Raw genomic sequence first — 18,707 nt, 5'->3', positions numbered from 1 at the left:
CAATTCACCTCCCCTGACTCTATCGCCTTGAGCACCGGTGAACAGTGGTTTAAAAGAGCAAATCTTTGCAAGGCAAGTAGTTCGAACAAGAAATGTGATTAATAAATAACAAACCAAAAGACTGGTTTGTTTTCCAAACTTTTTGCCTTAAGCTTCTTTTAAAACGATGTGTAAGAATGTATAGGATCATATTTGAAAGTTGAAGTTTTAGCTAAACTGGTCCTGAGTTACCCTGTACAATTTTTCTCCAAAAAAGTAAAAAATCCTTTAAAACGATGTGGCAGGATGTACAGGGTTATATTTGAAATTTTCAAGTTGAACTGGGCCTGAGTTATACTGAATAATTAAAAAAAAAAAAAAATTGCCACGAGAAGAAAAGGAAGAAAAACGTAGGAATATCTTCTAGTTGTCGATGGGTGAATCTATATTTTTCAGGTCATTCGAGTAATCAATCTGTAGTCATTTCTGAACATTTTGATCAGTTTATCCCCGCTGTTTTTGAGTTGTCCAGACACGTTTACATCCACATATTCAGAAGTACGTGTTTAATGCAATAAATTGTAATTTTAGATCAATTAAAATATTAAAAATGGATTATAAACATTAAAACAGCAAGATAGGTTGACGGGATGATAGGAAACGACGAAACTACAGATTCATCAATATAAAACAAATAACCAAAAACACCAACACAACGAAACAACAAATAATCAAATAACAAATATCCAATAAAATGTGATTGTTTGCTCATCTTCGTTTTTGCTCTTTCCTTTTTTGAAGTCCTATACATTTCCTCTCGTGGTCAACGGGGTGATGAATCTGTAATTTCGTCCTGGTCTATTCATTTTGATTTACAAAACTGCATTTTTATGGATTTCGTCTTATCTCAATTTTTAACAGACTGTTTTTATTGCAAGAAATCGTAAATTTATTTCAACCAAAGTAAAAACAAATTATACTCACTAATTTCGTGGCCCGCTTGACCAATTAAATAATTACAATTAATTAAGGTTTTTAGTTGAGATGAAAAAAAGTTAATGGCACGAGAGGGATTCGAACCCACGACCTTCGGCTAGATACTCCGCTACTTTTTTTCATCTCAACTAAAACCCTTAATTAATAGTAAAAACAAATGTATAAAAGTCCCAAAACCTCACCCCCAACGAATATCAAAACAAACTATGATTTTTTACTTATCTTCGTCTTCAGCTTTTTGATTAATATCGTTTCAAGATTCCCTCCTGAAATCTGTGAAGTGATGAACTTGTATGTTGGTTCTTTCCGAACATTTTGGTCCGCAAAAGACCAAAAGCGCGTTTACTATAAATTTTACGATATTTGCACTTGCATATAAGACTACAGATTCTACGGTTTTAAATCAGTATTATATTAAACGTGTGGTATTTAGTGACCGTTAATTAATGATTATTTGGAGATCGTGAGATGCGGTCTGGTGTGACGTAGAAAAACATTTTCTTTATCGTGCCAACATTTCAATCTTTATTGAGAACATCTTCAGGGCTCAAAGTGTTTCTTTTCTGTGCAGATGTGTGTGTGAATAAAGATTATTGATAATATTAAACATAGAAACCTTCACTGAAGATGACGATGTACCGGCACGCTGAAAGGCTAAAAACGTCAGCATAGGCGTTGACGTTCACAATCTATCAAGGCTTAGACTAGCGAACAAGACCTTTTTTTTGTTCTTACCTTAAAAAAAGAACACCTTCCTCTGAAACTGAATTGAAGAATAATATAGTTTTTCTAAAGAATTTTGATATGGTACGCAAATACAACGCTGTTTATGAGCATTTTGATCGATTTCCTTAGCAAATCTACACCACCTCGTTTTTCTCATTTGCATCGTGTTTTTAGAATGGGTTCATCATTTTCTGTGATCGTCAACTTTCTATAACTGCGGTATGAGACAATTTCCCCCTTTCGCAAAAATAAATTCCTGAGCTCTCGGACGGGGGGAATTTCATAACACTCGTGTTTACCAAACGAGGCAACACGAACGTACGCAACTTTCGAACAATGGGGGCCTTTCACACGAAATTAAGTTTCTCCGGCCCCGGCTGAATGGAAGAATTTGGTTTGAGGAGCTGCGTCCCTATTCTCGTGGACCATTGTCGAACCGGGGACAAAAGGGCTTTACGATATCTGTACGGTGGCGGGAACGGCCAATTGATCGGACTACGGACACCGATTTGAAAAGGACCGTAGAAAACAATTATCCTCCATCGTATCTAAACCTAGCTAAAACACTGACCTTCAACGCCTTTACCTGTTCGCTAATCCGTTTTCCGTTCATCCAAAATTCAAAGGTCACAGAAGTATCCCACCTTTCACATACCACAAATTTCATTTTCACTTGCCGACTCCTCGCCCCGTACTGAACACCGGCCTTTTGGAAGAACAGGTAGCGGAGAAAGGTCAGGTGCGAGGCAGTTGGCCCACAGGGTGGGAGACAGGGGATGATTGAAAAAAATATCAAAAAAAGAAGATTAATAACTAACCTTCAACATTTTCTCGACTCAGATTCGGCGATCAAACTTTCAAATCGTAAAGCCTTGATATTATATCGATTTTCAAACCATTTACTTAGCTTGGTATAAATTTAATTGCACCATTCTAGACTTAATTGTACCTTATCACATCAAACCCACAATTCTGAACATAATTCAAAAAGAACTGCCTTACACTTTGGATAATTTAAGGTCAAAAAGCACCAAATTCAAAATCGTACATCCAATCAATTATGCTTCTTTTTATTGTAACATTTAGCCATTTTATCGCGTAGTCTGCTGGGTGAAGAACGACTTCCGACAGAAACGACTTCAGTGCTAGGTTTGTTTTAAAAATAATTAATTATTTGTTTAAATCATACAGTTCACAATCTGCACGTATAGTCTATATAATAAACATAGAAACGCATGCTTGAAGATGGCGAGAAACCAAAAATCATCAGACACACTAAAACAATAAGAATTAGCAGACGAGGATGATTGAAAACGACGCTCCGTTATACTGTACTATTTAAGAATTAATCATATAAATCCATAATTACTAAAATATTTTGCGTTTCAGCTGTAAATTTTCCTTTCATGTCCACAAATGAGAAAAAAAAAGTATCCAGCTTTAAAATAAATCCATTATGATTGACCAAATTACATCTTTCAATTAATTACTCTTTTTATGTAAGGTTTTGGTTGAGATAAAAAAGTCAATGGCACGAGCGGGATTCGAACACACGACCTTCGGCTCAATACGCCGTTGCTCTAACCACTTGAGCTATCGTGACTTCGATCCACTCGGACACCAAATCTTCAACCAAAACCTTACATAAGAAGAGTAATTAATTGAAATAAGTAATTTGGTAAATCAGACCACTAAATATTTAATTTAATGAAATTTAATAAATAAAACGAAGTGTATCTTCACTAAAGATCTCTGCGGCCATTTCATATGTCGCCGAGAATCGAATCCTGATTTCACGACAGTTGAAAAATGGCAAAAAAGGAGGGAAAATTCGAAAGGTAGTAGGTTGAGATGGGTAGTTAGGGGTGATGGGAGGAGATTGGTCGTGGGTTCGAATCCCGCTGGTGACACTAGCGTTTTCATTTCAACCAAAACCTTACATAAAAATATTAATTAATTTAAAATAAATCTTTAAAAAATACATCCAAGCGTAATATTTGTGGTGTTTTTGGATTTTTGAGTAGATGAACACATATGAAACTTGTAATTTGGTTATTTCCAATCAGTTTATATGTCTATACTCACTCTGCTTGCATAAACAGACCAAAACGATGTGAAGCAACCAGACATCATGGATGGTAAAATTGATCAACACTGATCACAATAACTTGCTCGATTTGGCTACGTACATTAAAGTCATATCTCAAAAAATACGAAATCAACCTTGGAGTAATTTTTATTCTCAAAGTATTGGTTGTGTTTGTTAGCATACAAAGATGTGAATACACGTGGAACTGATCGACACCGACCACTTGTAAAGAGTTCAGGAGTACAGACGCATCTAAGGAAATTTTCCTTTCTACCACCAACTTTTATGTACGTTACAATTTTTTTACCCCTTTGCTCAGAAAGTACAGCAGTTTGTAAAATTACAGAAAATTCCTACATACAAAAACATTCATTTTCTAGGTTTAAAATATTTTTGCGAAGATCTTTTTTTGGACAAGTTGCAGGCACCCAAAAATTCCCGACATCCTAGTAATGAACACATTTTGAGATGAGTAAATTTAAAAAAAAAACAGATGAAATATAGTACGTTATTGTACAAAATATTGGTTAAACCTAAGGAAAACTAGCTAACAGTAGAACAAAATTGGAATCAAACCTGGGTTCAATAGTAAAATAAAATATAATAAATAAAATAATAGTAAAAGTCTACTACTAAAATTTGCAGTAGGTGTTGTTGTACACAGTTTGCTTAGGCAATTCCTATCATCATCAGCAGCAGCAGCAATGTTACTGTTAACATCAATTTTATTCGTTTTCCCCTTTGAGACTTTGACCGTTTCTTTTTCTCTTTATCTTACATTTGCTTTTTTTCAACTTTTCCTTTTCCATTTTCTTACGATCTTTCTTCAGCCTGGTTTTTCTTTGACTCTTCAAGATCAACCTTTTTCTGAGTTCCTAAAAATACCACTCTTGCCACTTTTTAGGGCGAACAACGTTCTCTTACTTTTCGCGAAATTAGAGAGTTGACATCCCAACCAAAAGCTCTGCTTAAAATCTCCACTGTCTGTATTTAGGCTCAATTCAGACAACAGTGTCCGGAAAATTGTTACTTGTTACTTTACGTTTCACTTACTGACTTGTGGAAAGAAACTGCCAATCAACCGAAGATGGCGTGAAGCGGGCCGAGCGGGACTGAAACTTCAAAACATCGAGAATATAGGAACCAGTCAATGATCAGTTTCCATTTATTCAACATGCGATTAAAACCAAAGGCAAAAATGCCAAATGATTGGATGCTTTTTACACTGAACAATCATCAATTTCCTTTTATTATCCAAGCATACGCCCAATTAAAACAACATTATAAATTTTTCCAAATCAAGTTTTGATTTTGATTGAAATATTACTTTCATTAAGGTGCCCTGGACTTTATTTTTAGAAAAAATTCTATATTGGATGGGAAGAAAATAACTCAGAGTCTATTTATGAGCCTGTGCTTTTGAAGTTTTCGATCATTTTGGTTTGGCTATCTTCGCTAATTAACCTCACACTACTAATAACCCTTACCATACCTTGAAAATCTTTCCGATTGACTAGACAATCATGCGCGTTTTGGCTTCACGCCTGATTACCCAGAGAAATTTTGCTACTTAATATAAATGAGTATAAAAAAGTGTAATCCAGTTAATCTCTTTTGAATATTCCTAACTTTTGACGCTGGAGTTGAAATAATAAATAAATAAGCCCTAAAAAAAGCAGAAGTCAAAATGTCAAAATACAGATAAGCCTAAAGCTGTTCCGACTCCCTGCGTAATCTGGGATTTCTTATCTGCTGCTTTTCACCTCGAATCCAAGTTGAAACTCCGCCGGACGGGAACAATGAAAAGGAGATGGGAAAATTGTCGGCTGCCGATGGCCCTAAAAGCCTCTGTAACTCGGCCAAAATCGATTGAACTGTCAGCATTGTTTCAAAAACGATTTACAACGGTCATGAAATACTACACCGCTTTGACAATCCCTGATAAAAGATTCCTTCAACGAATGCAAACACACAAACTCGGTAAAATATTGGATGAGTTAATGGACCCGTAGTTTAGCCGTTTACGATAATTTCCGCTCTCGCTGTTTTGGACTGTTAGACGCGTTTCGACTTCTCGCCATCTTTAGTAGTCGGTTTATTATTATTAAATTTTAAATTATCCATGGTTAATGATCACTGATTAGCCTTAAACATTAGAATTTTATATTAAAAGACAATATTCAATTATTTGTTCGACCTTTCTAATAATATATCGCCTTCTAATAGCTATGAATTTATCTGTTTCTATACAATTTTATATTTAAATGTTAATATAATTATTGTAACTAAAGCTTTTATAATTGTGAATAGATTATTCGCACTAATTTCGGAACACGTGATTTGAGTCTTGCACCTGGGTTTGCTTCGGAAACTCAAGGGTATCCTACTCTCTACACACCCTTAAATCCTACCTGGCCGACAGGTCCTTTAGAGTATGAGTCGGATCCGTACACTCTCCTTTGTACATCGTGCACGCGGGACTCCCTCTGGGTAGCGTCCTCGGCCCTCTAATGTACTGATATCCCTTTCCATCCCAACACCACTATCCAATGTCATTCTATCCTCTAACTCCGACCCCATCATACCTTACCGGTACTCTCCGGACACTCAACATTCCATTGAACTACCAAAGCAGTATATTATCAGTTCCTACCTAACTGACAGACTGTTTAGAGTCAAACAAGAAGATCAATATTCAAAATTAGAATGTATAAATGCAGGTGTGCCACAAGGTAGCATATTAGGTCCACTGCTTTACTTGTTATACACCAGTGATTTTCCGAAAATAGATGGAGTAAAAATTGCAACGTTTGCAGAACAGAGCGGTGATATCACTAGGACCGACTATCACCCACTCAACCAAAATCCTCCAAAATGTATGTAATAAGATAAACGAATGGACAAAAAAATGGAAAATCAAGCTAAATCAACATAAATCAGTTCATCTAATTTTTACAAACAAAAAGGTGGACCATGTTCCGTCGCTCACAATCGATGGAACTACTATACCATACAGCGATACAGCTAAATATCTGGGAATCAGCTTAGATGCCAAGCTGAGATGGAAAGAACACGTGAAGAAAAAAGGAAAGAAATAGGTTTTAGGTATAGACAACTGTACTGGTTGATAGGACGTGGCTCCAATCTTGCTATACAAAATAAAATATTATTGTATAAACAAGTCATAAAGCCTACGTAGACATATGGTATTCAACTATAGGGTTGTATCAAACAGCAATATCAAAATCATACAAACACTCCAAAATAAAATCTTACGTAACATGGTAAATGCACATTGGTACATAAGGAATAAGGACTTACATGGGGATTCTAAGATCCCTGAAGTCACGGCGGAAATACATAGATTTGCCTCCAAACACCAGGGTCTCCTCAGCCAGCACGAGAATGTGGAAGCGACCAAACTCTTACATAACCGAAACATGGTCAGAAGATTAAAAAGAACAAAACCATATGAACTTGTGTAGTTAAAAGTGAATAGTGAATAGTGAAATGTAAATCTTATTGTACCAATGGGTTAATAAGAATGTAAACGACAAATAATTAAGGTTTTTAGTTGAGATGAAAAAAAGTTAATGGCACGAGCGGGATTCGAACGCACGGTCTTCGGCTAGATACGCCGCTGCTCTACCACTTGAGCTATCGTGACCTCGATCCACTCGGACATCAACTTCCTATTTCAACCCCGCCTTATGAGTTTTCTCTCCTTTTGCCATTTTTCAAATGTCGTGTAATCGGTTTGGATTCTCGACGACAATTGAAATGGCGACGGAGAGCTTTAGTGAAGTGTACTTCATATTTAAATCATTAATTCACTACTTTCGTGGTCCGCTTGACCAAGTAATACATGACAATTTATTAAGGTTTTTAGTTGAGATGAAAAAAAGTTAATGGCAGAGAGGGATTCGAACCCACGACCTTCGGCTAGATACGCCGCTGCTCTACCACCTGAGCGATCGTGACCTCGACCCTCTCGTGCCATTAACTTTTTTTCATCTCAACTAAAAACCTTAATTAATTGTCATGTATTAATTGGTCAAGCGGACCACGAAAGTAGTGAATTAAGAATGTAAACATTTATTTATTCTACAATATTATTCTAAAAATAATGGTTGGTCTAATAAGATCAGTTTTAATAAATAAGTTTATTTAAAAAAAAATTCCATTGAATAATGGATCAAAAATTGACGAAAAACTAAACACCACAAAATCCCGGACCATCCTCCGTCACATCGCTCTACTTTCACTGCAGTTTAAACTCACCTCGCTTCCCATTGAAAATGTCATCTAGCTATGGCTGTATCTAGACAAGCGACTCACCTGAAATCCCCATTTATGACGCAAAAGGATAGAACTTTACCGACGATTCCGATTACTTTAAAAGACTACTAGACAAAAGATCAAAACTCCCTTGACAACAACATACTAATATACAACTCGATACTGAAATCAACATGGACATACGGATCAGAACTATGGGGTTCAACCAAATGTACCAAAATCCGCAGAATCACGATCATTAATGCTTACATTCATCGTACCGTCCCGCTCTATGTGTCTAACCACACCATCCATAACGGTCTGAATGTCATGTTTTTTTGTCTGAAAAAATTCCACACTAACCTTCAAACCCCAGACAACTATTTTTCTCCCGAACTGTTACCAGCAATCCTCCTCGAAGTTAAATTATAAATAAAAATGTCAATGTCACGGATGGCATTCGAACTCACGGTCTTCGAAAGTGCGATGCGGTACTGTACTGTTCCAAGGTACTATTCGGAAGATCATTTGTTCGAATACCATTCGTGACTTTTTTAAAATCTCAAATCTCGTGCATAAACATTAATCTTGTCTTGTCCCAAAATCCCACTATAATTACATTACAATTATTGATAGATAGAGCGTTTAAGTCCTTTTTTAAATTACAAGCCGTACTGTCTTTACGAATGTACATAATTTCTCTTAGAACCTACCCTACGACCTGTGTTGCGCTCTGCAGTAATAAATTAGAGTTTGATCAAATCAAAGTTATGATTTGTACTATATTAATGCTTTGATAACACAGTTCCTGGCCTATTATCTTAAGTATCATATTGATGTTGCCTAACACGCTCTGAGTTACACAAACTGCCTGGTTTGACCAAGATAAACAATGGGACATTTAGTACATTTTATACAATATACAACATTAGATTGTTTTTGCAAACATTCTTTAAATTTCAATTTTTGTAGATTTTTTTTCCTTCCTTGTTTTTAAATGAATATACTAATTTTACATTGTCGCTATTTTTTTCCAACAATCGTTTTAATTCATTTGATATTTGTGCAATGTGTTGTAGGTTGATAAAATTTGTCTCCCTCAGATGGGGAGTGTCTTTGGATATAACGTTTTGTAGATTTATCAACCCGCTTATGCAGATAATGTTTACTGGTTATCAGGGAAGTGGCCAAATAAAATATTTTTAATTTTAAATCTTCGCCTAGCTTTCGGAACTTTATTGTACCTTCTTCAGCGCTCTACAAAAGGATATATTATATATTTTTAATTTTGGCTAATTTAACATCAATATATATATATATATATAATTGCGTAGATATGTTTCAGAATACTCTTTACTTGGTGTCCATATGTAGTTGAAATCTGTTCATAGAATCCCATGTTCTTCGTTCTTCTCGTATAGAAATGTGTGGCGTTTAGTGACCGTTAGCCAATGATTATTTGGAGAGCGTGAGATGTTGTCAGGACACTCTCAACACGACACCCAAGAATGACACATTTACACAGAAAGCAAACACATTGAGCGCTGAAGATGATCTCAATAAAGATCGAAACGTTGGCACGACAAAGAAAATGTTTTTCTAAAACCCACGTCACACCTGACCGCATCACACGATCTATAAATAATCATTCGCTAACGGTATCTAAACACCACACATATGTAAGAACATGTCACACATTTTTGTACTTACTGATTTTTAGTCAGAAATAAATAAACGAATTGTTTATTTATGCTTACACTGAAAGTTTTCTCACTTTTTTCACCTTTTCAACTATGAAATGACTCGACAAGTTTCATATAATATCACAGACAGTAGAAATAAAGATACATTTAAAAACAACATGTTTTTATCAGGTTAAAAGCTCCCACCCTGTACAGGATATAAACCGTACCTGAGAAAAAACTCACTCTAGTCATTGCTGGTTTTAATTGTATTTTTATTTCTACTGACTGTGATATTATATGAAACTTGTCTAGTCATTTCATAGTTGAAAAGGTGAAAAAAGTGAGAAAAACTTTCAGTGTAAGCATGAAAATAAAACAATTCGAGTTTATTTATTTCTGACTAAAAATCAGTAAGTACAAAAATGTGTGTCATGTTCTTACATATATTGATGTTAAATTGGCCAAAATTAAAAATGTATAATATATCCTTCTGTAAAGCCCTGAAGAAGGTACAATTAAATTCTCAAAGCTAGGCGAAGATGTAAAATTAAAAATATTTTATTTTTTATATGATAACCAAGTAAACATTATGTGTATATAATATTATCCATCAACATACATTGTTCCTACACTTTTTTTTTACACAATTATTGCTTAGTTGTAATTCGCAAAGTTGTTGAATAATCTGAGATGCAAAGGAAGCAAAAAAATCGGGTTAACCTAACGTTTTCTGTTCTGGAGCATTTAATAAGGAGTCGAACCGATCCCAAGGAATGTCGGCTGCCCTGCAAGAATTGCCGAGACTTCCGACCATTATCCTGGTGAATCAGCCCATGCAAAATTCTAATCTAGCCGTCTGTCCTTGGGCATGGGCTGGCGAACAGATTGGGGACAAAAAGCGGAAATTGAAATTTGAAATTGAGCAATTTACTACTTTCGAAACGCGATCGCGTTCTGTGTCATATCGGCTTCTCCCCTGGCAAACGGTTTCGACGAAAAAAACCAACTAGTCAACTTTTATTTACTTAACCCGGTGAAAGTTGCCTTCGCTTGTGCAAAATGAGCCAATAAGTTTTTCAGTACCTAGGTCTGTAAAGTCCTGATTGGAATGTCCTCTATTTCAAACTAGTGACTCGTTTACTTACTGTCCGCCGTAATGGCTTACTAAGCTGCATTTAAATTGTCCGTTAGAAGCCTTTTAATGCCTGCGTTTATTAAATCAAACTTTGCGATACCGTTTTCAAGCCAACGCAGCTGTTATTTTATCTTCAAATCAAATTTACCACAATCCACCCGTTATGGGCACGTTAAATTATAATATTTTACAACTCAGAATATTATTAAGGAGTCGAAATAAATAAATTTTAAACTAAAACTTGTTTCCTCGAAAAGACTTTCATTATAACTTTATAACCTTTTGAGGAGTCAGGGAGAATATAGTAGTAACAGTTAAACTGGGTTATAAGAAGGGTGAATCGTCAATGGAGTGACACAAATACATCACTGAAGATGGCGAAACGCGAAAATATTAAGTATTGGCGGACAATTGACAATTGAACTTGCAAATTATATTCCTTGCGAGTAATCAATTGAGCAAAAAATTATATAAACAAAATTGAAGATTTTATAAAGAATTATTTTTTTAACACTAATTAGTATCGTAGAAAATACACCAAGTCATGCAATATTTGTATATTTAAGCAATATCCTTTTTTCTCACGTACTGTTGCTAGATTACAATATATTGTCTGTAATACATATTTTTGCTATTGCATAAATAAATAATTTATGTAAATTGTTTTATATTTCAATCGTCGGCCGTTACTGAAAAGTTTAACGTATAATTAATAAAGGCCAAATAATCACACAAATTATCAAAAATAATTTTTGTAATCTTCACAGAAAGTAGTAAAAAATGTTGACGTAGTGATGAATCTGTTGTTTGGTCGTTTACTATATTAGATTTTTTTTGTCTAAAATCCAGAATCAATGATGATTACGAAAAGCAAAAACACGTCTGGCAAACCAAGAAAACCCAAACGTTGGAAACGACCACAGACCAAGGAAACGCCACCCCGAAAGACCCAATAAGAAATTTTAGTTTGCCCATTTTGTCTTGGACTGTAAAGTGCGTTTCAGGTTTCAATTTCTAGTGAAAAAAACCAACAAAGAAAGAACAGGCAGATGAATATGATCGAAAAGGATTATCTACAGGTTCATACCTCCGTTGACTCCTAAAAGGAATTGTTGTTTGCCTATCAATTTTGGACAGAATGACGGTTTAGGTTTCTTGTCATCTACAGTAGAGGTGTATGTTTATTTGGCTCCATTTATAAATTTGTGAATGGATCAAACCAGCGAGAAAGCAGACCAAAATAATCGGAAACGGACAAAATACTGATTCATCACTCCCAAAACGAGAAGAAAAATTTATTTTTTGCCTACCTATTTTTGACAGACTGACCGTTTCGGTTTCTTGCCATCGACAGTAGTGGTGAATGTGTATGTTTAGTTTGAATCTATCAATTAGATCGAGAAAAGACCAAAACAGCGAGGACTGAAATACCAAAAAAAAAAAATCAAACTACAGGTTAATCACCCTAAGAGGGATTTTTGGTTTATCTATTTGTTTTGGACGGTCAAACGAGTTTCGGCTTTCGCAATTTACAATGGTGGATCTGTGTAATTCCTTTGATAAGGTCGTGAAAACATCAAAACAGCTGGGCAGGCAGACGAAATGATCGAAAAAGGACAATCTACAAGTTCACAAATTAGATTGTTTCTTGAAATTTTGTAATTAACTATAAAAACCTGGGAACTTAAATTATGACCTAAAGTCGAAACTTGATTTAGAAAAAATGTTTTTCCGTTTGATTTGATATAATACAAAAAGCAACTTCAAAAAATCATCAGTTTATTTTTTTTCTTTGAAGGTAATTATACAGTTTGTACGCATTTAAAAAAATACAACGTAGGCACAAATACAACAAACAATACATTTTTGACTTTTCATTGAACAACATAAATCGTCAAATTTTATAAACAAATGCTTTTTTTCATATTGAATGTGCTTTTAACGTATTTTTGTGATCCAAGATAAGTAATTTTTTTTTAATCAGTTCAATAGATTTGCTTTCCATTAAGGTGGTGCATCTAGTTTCCTACCAAACGTATGTAACTTTTTAACGTTTTAATTGATCTTGACTCATTGAACCTTAACAAGATAACTACCATACCAGGTCTTTAAAATTTTGATATAGTATATTTCCGGATCCTCCCATGGTGTTTATGGAAACCGCCCGACTGAAAGTAGACCTTTTTTTATATATCCAAGGCTGGTTAAATAAAGCGATGTGAAAATTGGCGAAGAAAAGTTACTGCCGGTTGTGAAGGCGGGAAGAATAATAAAAGGTCAAAGATATAAAGCCGAGTGGACAAATGGTTTATATTTCATGAAATCGAACAAGTTCACTCTGCCCCCTCCAGGAAACTTCCGGATGGGATTGACATCGTAAAAGGGGAAACGGATGACGACGCCGATACAACCCGATGAAATTTATTCGCGACGGATAATATTTTTCCATTTTGCATATTGTCACCGGGTTCATTTTACCTCTGGCCGAATGAACAAAATTCATTAATAATAATTGCTCTCATGGCCTCCCTTGTAAATATTACTGCAGGCGTGAAACCTGTCCAGTAAGCAGCATAAAATCATGTTTTTAATATAGCCTTTCATATTAAATATTTCAGTTATATTAACTTCACACGAAGAAATATTTTCTCATGATACCAGCAAATCTCCATTCACTTGTGATGAAAGAGATCTTACTGCTTATTCAACTCATGATGAAATCTACATCTATCCACATTAATCAATTATAATATATATAAATATAAATTATCATAATATGTATAAATTGTTATAGAATATATTTTATAAAGGAATATAGAACAGAATCAATTAATTAACTGATTGCCTGTTTTTCATGTTTTGATTGGTACGGATCAGTTTTGTTAAATACAAGACAATTGCCGTATTTTTTAATTTTATTTTTAGTTATTGTCAAAGAGTTGATTTACGAGTTAGAGTTATTTTTGCGTGAGTTTTTCAAAATTTTGACAAATCAGAATTGGCAGCGGGAATATTTTGTATATTTGTGACCTGTTTGTGTAAGAAAGATTTCAGTGTATTCGGATAGAGCCAAAAATATTTTCGGGCAGTGGAATACTTTCCCTCGCAAAAGGAAAGACAGGAGAAAACTTTTTATTTTTTATTGCACCCTTATAAATTGGAGGACCCTCTTTTTTGATGGTGCAGGGAGATCAAGTTTTCTCCAGTTCCGGCATTCGATTTTATTCCGAAAGTCCACCATTTGATCGTTCCCGAGTCGAATCCGGTTTTAGGACAACCCGGCCAGACTACAAAAATGACTCCTTTAACTCTTTTTGTTTGTGTGCCTCAATCGAAATTGAAAATGAACGTCCATTATGATAATTAATCAAAAGAAACGGGGGCATCTTAGCAACGTGCTCGTTCTCACGGCTTGGGAACGTCGTAGTAACCAACAATTACGTTTGGCAAATTATAAAACAAGCATTTTGATTCAACATGCGACATTCAGAAAAATTATTTTGTCCACTTTTCTATGTCCCACTTGGAAAAGAACGGTTTGAGTCCATGAGAGAAAACGTTAATGATTCAAAAGTAGGAATTTTTCATGCATGAGTGTTTTTACATTTAGATGTACTGTTAGTATATAAATTCAATAGCGAAAATTAAAAAAAAAATTTTCTAACGTATAATTAAACAGATTTATAGTAGCCCAATAGTTGGTGGAATGGCAGAATGATTTGCATTAAAAATCAGTAAATAAGATTTCTTCATCAGCAAGATGATGAGCATGTACTTTGGTTGTTTCGGGTCATTTGGACTTCCAATCGTATCTGTTTCGGTCAATAACCTTGAAAAATTAATGTTGAGTAAAAACCGAAACGCGGCTGGCAGATCAAAACAGGAAGGCTATGCTGAAGAAAAGAAGATTGGAATCGACCAAGCTAAGGTTCATCGCCCAGCAGACTTCAAGAAGAAATCTTACGGTGGAAAGCTACACTTGCGTTCCAATTTGGTCATTCAGACGCATTTTTGAACCGATCCAATACTGAATATGTATAGTGCGAAGCAGCGAAGGTAAAAAGATCAAACTGGTCGGAAAGGACTACAGGTTCTACACACCTCAAGAGGAAATTGGGCTTCGTACAGTTGCGCATCAATTTGAGCAGGTTTTGGTCGGTAAGACCCATTTTATGGACAGACCCGTCATTAAAGATGTACAGTTTAAATCAGGGAGGATACAAAGACCAAAATCAACAGAAACGTACTCTTGAAGGTTCTGCACACCTCAAGAGGAAATATCAGGTTTCGAACAGACTTTTGTTGCAATTTCAGCAATGTTTTGACTGTCAGATGTTCTTTCTTGGACAGACCAGCACAGCAGATGTACAGTTGAAAGCATCGAGGATAAAAAGACCGTAATGAAGGACGGAAACAAAAAAAGAGCGAAAACGAGAGAAGAAAGAAGAAGATAAAGAGAACGTGTGTGTGTGAGAGAGAGAGAGAGAAAAGAGGGAAGGAGTGAAAGGAGAGAGAGAAGAAAGAAGGACGGAGAAAGAGGTAGAGCGAGAAAGAGGGAAGAAAGAAGAAGAGAAAGACAATATGTGTGGGTGTGTGTGTGTGAGAGAGAGAGAGAANGAAGGAGAGAGAGAGAGAGAGAGATGATGGAAGGAGGGAGAGAGAGAGACATAGAGAGAGAGAGAGAGAGAGAGAGAGAGAGAGAGTGAGAGAGAGAGAGAGAGATGAGAGAGACAGTGAGAGGATGTTTGTCTTAATTCGAAGACCCGAAGAAATGTCATTGAATAATTGCCATAAAAACATTAACAGTTCAACGTCAGTTAATCGCGACAAACGTCTATTAATTAAAATAAACGTGACGGAGAGATGGAATCGACGGCTGGGGTAGAGATGAAGGAGCGGACTTCCTTCAGATGAAAGATGCAACATTCTGACCTTTCTGCAAGTGAGAGCTCGCTATAGATTTCGCCCACGATCCGACTCGTGATGGAGCATCTCACGGCCCCGGGGCTCGACTCGACCCCGAGAGCACACTGCACGCTCACTGGCCATCCTTATAATCCATTTTTGCGTTTGTGTCAATCCGTGTCATGTTTATGAATCGGCATTTGCAAACAAACCCGTTTCACAGGTGTTTGTCGAATTACTTATGCCGTCTGTGAAGGCGAACGTCCCAAGGCGATTACGGCCAATGTCATTCATCTTAAAGCTATTCCATGTGCAATAATTTAAAAATCTTTACCATATAAATAAAAAAGGATCATCCTATTTAACTCGTTATGCAGTAAAAAATATGACAACTTACTTTACGTTTAATTTTATATACATCTATACTTTTAATTTTTTTTAATATGCACGTCCTTTTGCAATGTCAAGGAAGCATTTATAAAAATCTAACAAAACCTTAAAAATTATATTTAGGTTTTTTACAATGAAAAACGATAACGTTTTCAAATTTATAAAAAATCTTCTCTTCTAACGAGCTGCATAAATATACCAACCAAAATTTAAAATGAACTCAAAGAACAATGCAATCTTTGCTGAAATGTTGAAAAAATTGATGGAAATTAAAATTAAATTGATACGCTACAAACAGTGATAGCAGAGATGGAGACCTCTCTTGTGGTCTGGGAAGGTCTGAGCATTAAATTTGTCACACAATTATTTGAAATAGACTTTTGCGGATTAAAAAAAGGACATGAATAACAAATTAACAAACAGACCTACCACGGAAAATTACGAAGCGCTGAATCGGTCCAAAACAGGAAAGGCAGACAAGAAATATTGATTTTATATTCTGGCTGATATTATGCATAAAAATACTGACTAAACACGCAAATTGAAAGTGATAATAAATTGGCTGGTCGAGGGTGGGTGTTGGTCTGGTTTTGAAAACCAACAAGTGCCGGTACCGCCTAAACTCGCTGATTTTGTTGTTATTCAAACGGGTTTTGGCTCTGCACTATGTCCAGATCCAGTGCTCGTTGAAAATAGACTGATATTATTGATTGTTCAATAGTTAAAAATCTTTAAATTATTTCTCTTTTTTCCGACCGTTGTTTTTACTAACTTATTAACACGAAAGGCTTGTATTGGTTACTTCAAACACATAGATAACTTGTTTTTAATTATTCTTTATTTCTTTTATTATAGAATCGATTGAGAGTGTTCCTCTCTTCAGTTATTTATAAAATTTATAGGAAGGTTACTAAAATATTCTTTTTATGCAAAGTTTTGGTTGAAATGAAAAAGTTAGTGTCAGGAACGGGATTCGAACCCATGACATGCGGTTCAATACCCCACTGCTCTACCACTTGAGTACCGTGACTTCGATCCACTCAGACACCAACTCCCCATCTAAACCGACAACTCGAATTTTCCATTTTTTATTTTTTTTCTGCCATTTTTCTAATGTCGTGTAATCAGGATTCGATTCGCAGCGACTTATGAAGTGGCCACGGGTGAAGTGGATCGAGTCACGATAGTTCAGGTGGCGAGAGCAGCGGCGTTTGAGCGAAGGTCGTGGGTTCGAATCTCGCTCGTAACGCTATCTTTTTCATCTCAACTATAACGATAAATTAAGGTTTTAAGTTGAGATAAAAAAGTCAGTGTCACGAGCGGGATTCGAACCCACGACCTTCGGCTTGATACGCCTCCACTCTACCACCTTTTTGCCATTTTTTATCTCAACTTAAAACCTTAATTAATTGGTCAAGCGGACTACGAAAAATAGTGAATTTAATGAATTAAATTGAAGTACTTCACTAAAGCTCTCCGTGGCCATTTCATTTGTCGCCGAAAATCCAATCCGATTACACGACATTTGACAAATGGCAAAAAGTTGGGAAAATGGGCAAAAGGTGGTGTTGAGATGGGAAGTTAGTGCCCGAGGGGATCGAAGTCACGATAGCTCAAGTGGTAGAGTAGCGGTGTATCAAACCGAAGGTCGTGGGCTCGAATCTCGCTCGTGACACTGACTTTTTTATCTTAACTTAAAACCTGATTTAATTGAATGTTATTAATTGGTCAAGCGGACCACGAAAATAGTGAATATAACGATAAAATTTGAAAATACCCGCCAGCCGGTAGGAGGTGTAACAAAGAGTGAAGGGAGAAGAAAAGGAGGAGAAGCAGTAGATCGGATCGGAAGAGAAAAATTGGACGCAAGCCGAAAAAGAAGAAGCACAAAAAGAAAAGCCTTCAAAATTTGCTTCCCCAAAAAAAAGGTTTCCTTACTTTTTTTTCATGCGTTTATGTACAAACTGGGCTCAGTTTATTTTATTATTTTATTGTACATTTAGAATAGACACAATATAGCTAGCTCGATTTTCTTTTAAAAGGTCATTTTATTTTTGTTAAGTTTTTCCAATCTATGTTGTTGGCAAGGTTTTCATTTGTCTTTCTATTTTAATAAATTGTTACATTTTTCTAAAAGGCCATTTAAGTTTATATTAATTTTTTAAACCTATTTCTACATCGAGGGATCCATAAGAGATTTACAACCAAGAACTTACCTATAAAGAATAATTAATTCAAATAAGCAATTTGGTTAATTAGACCACTAAACATAAATGGGTTCGTAAAATATTTTAATTTGTTTCAGATTTGGGCCAAACCCAAATATTAATTCTTAAGGAAAAATTTATTATTCTTGTTTATACTGACAAATCACAAAAAATGTATCATTATTCGTTATTTATTCAAAAAAATTTCGGTCTGTTAGTAGCCCAGAAGTAAGAAATCTTGAAAAACCGTTTTTTGTTTCGATTTATTAAAATTCCTCGATTGGACATTTCGACATCTGGCAACTAATTAGTAAAAA

At 35.4% G+C, this 18,707-nt stretch overlaps 1 protein-coding gene across 6 annotated transcripts in view; it reads right to left on the bottom strand.

The window, feature by feature from the left end:
• The window catches only part of LOC106670380 (cadherin-99C), a 401,762-nt gene that overhangs the window by 193,065 nt on the left and 189,990 nt on the right, over positions 1-18,707 (bottom strand). Inside the window, exon 1 of one of the 6 annotated variants that reach the window (XM_014400660.2) lies at positions 4,844-4,902. The exons of 3 other annotated variants lie outside the window; for them this stretch is intronic. The gene's annotated coding sequence lies outside the window, so the exon portion shown is untranslated. Of the gene's footprint in view, positions 1-2,287; positions 2,386-4,843; positions 4,903-18,707 lie in introns of those variants that run through there. 2 more of the 6 variants (XM_024227131.1, XM_014400659.2) reach the window with 2 other exon arrangements.

The sequence above is a fragment of the Cimex lectularius genome, unplaced genomic scaffold (assembly GCF_000648675.2).
Source record: "Cimex lectularius strain Harlan isolate CLEC.00 unplaced genomic scaffold, Clec_2.1 scaffold69, whole genome shotgun sequence".
Classification (NCBI taxonomy): domain Eukaryota; kingdom Metazoa; phylum Arthropoda; class Insecta; order Hemiptera; family Cimicidae; genus Cimex; species Cimex lectularius.
Note: the sequence above shows the minus strand (reverse complement) of the source record. Positions and strands in the feature narration are given on the sequence as shown.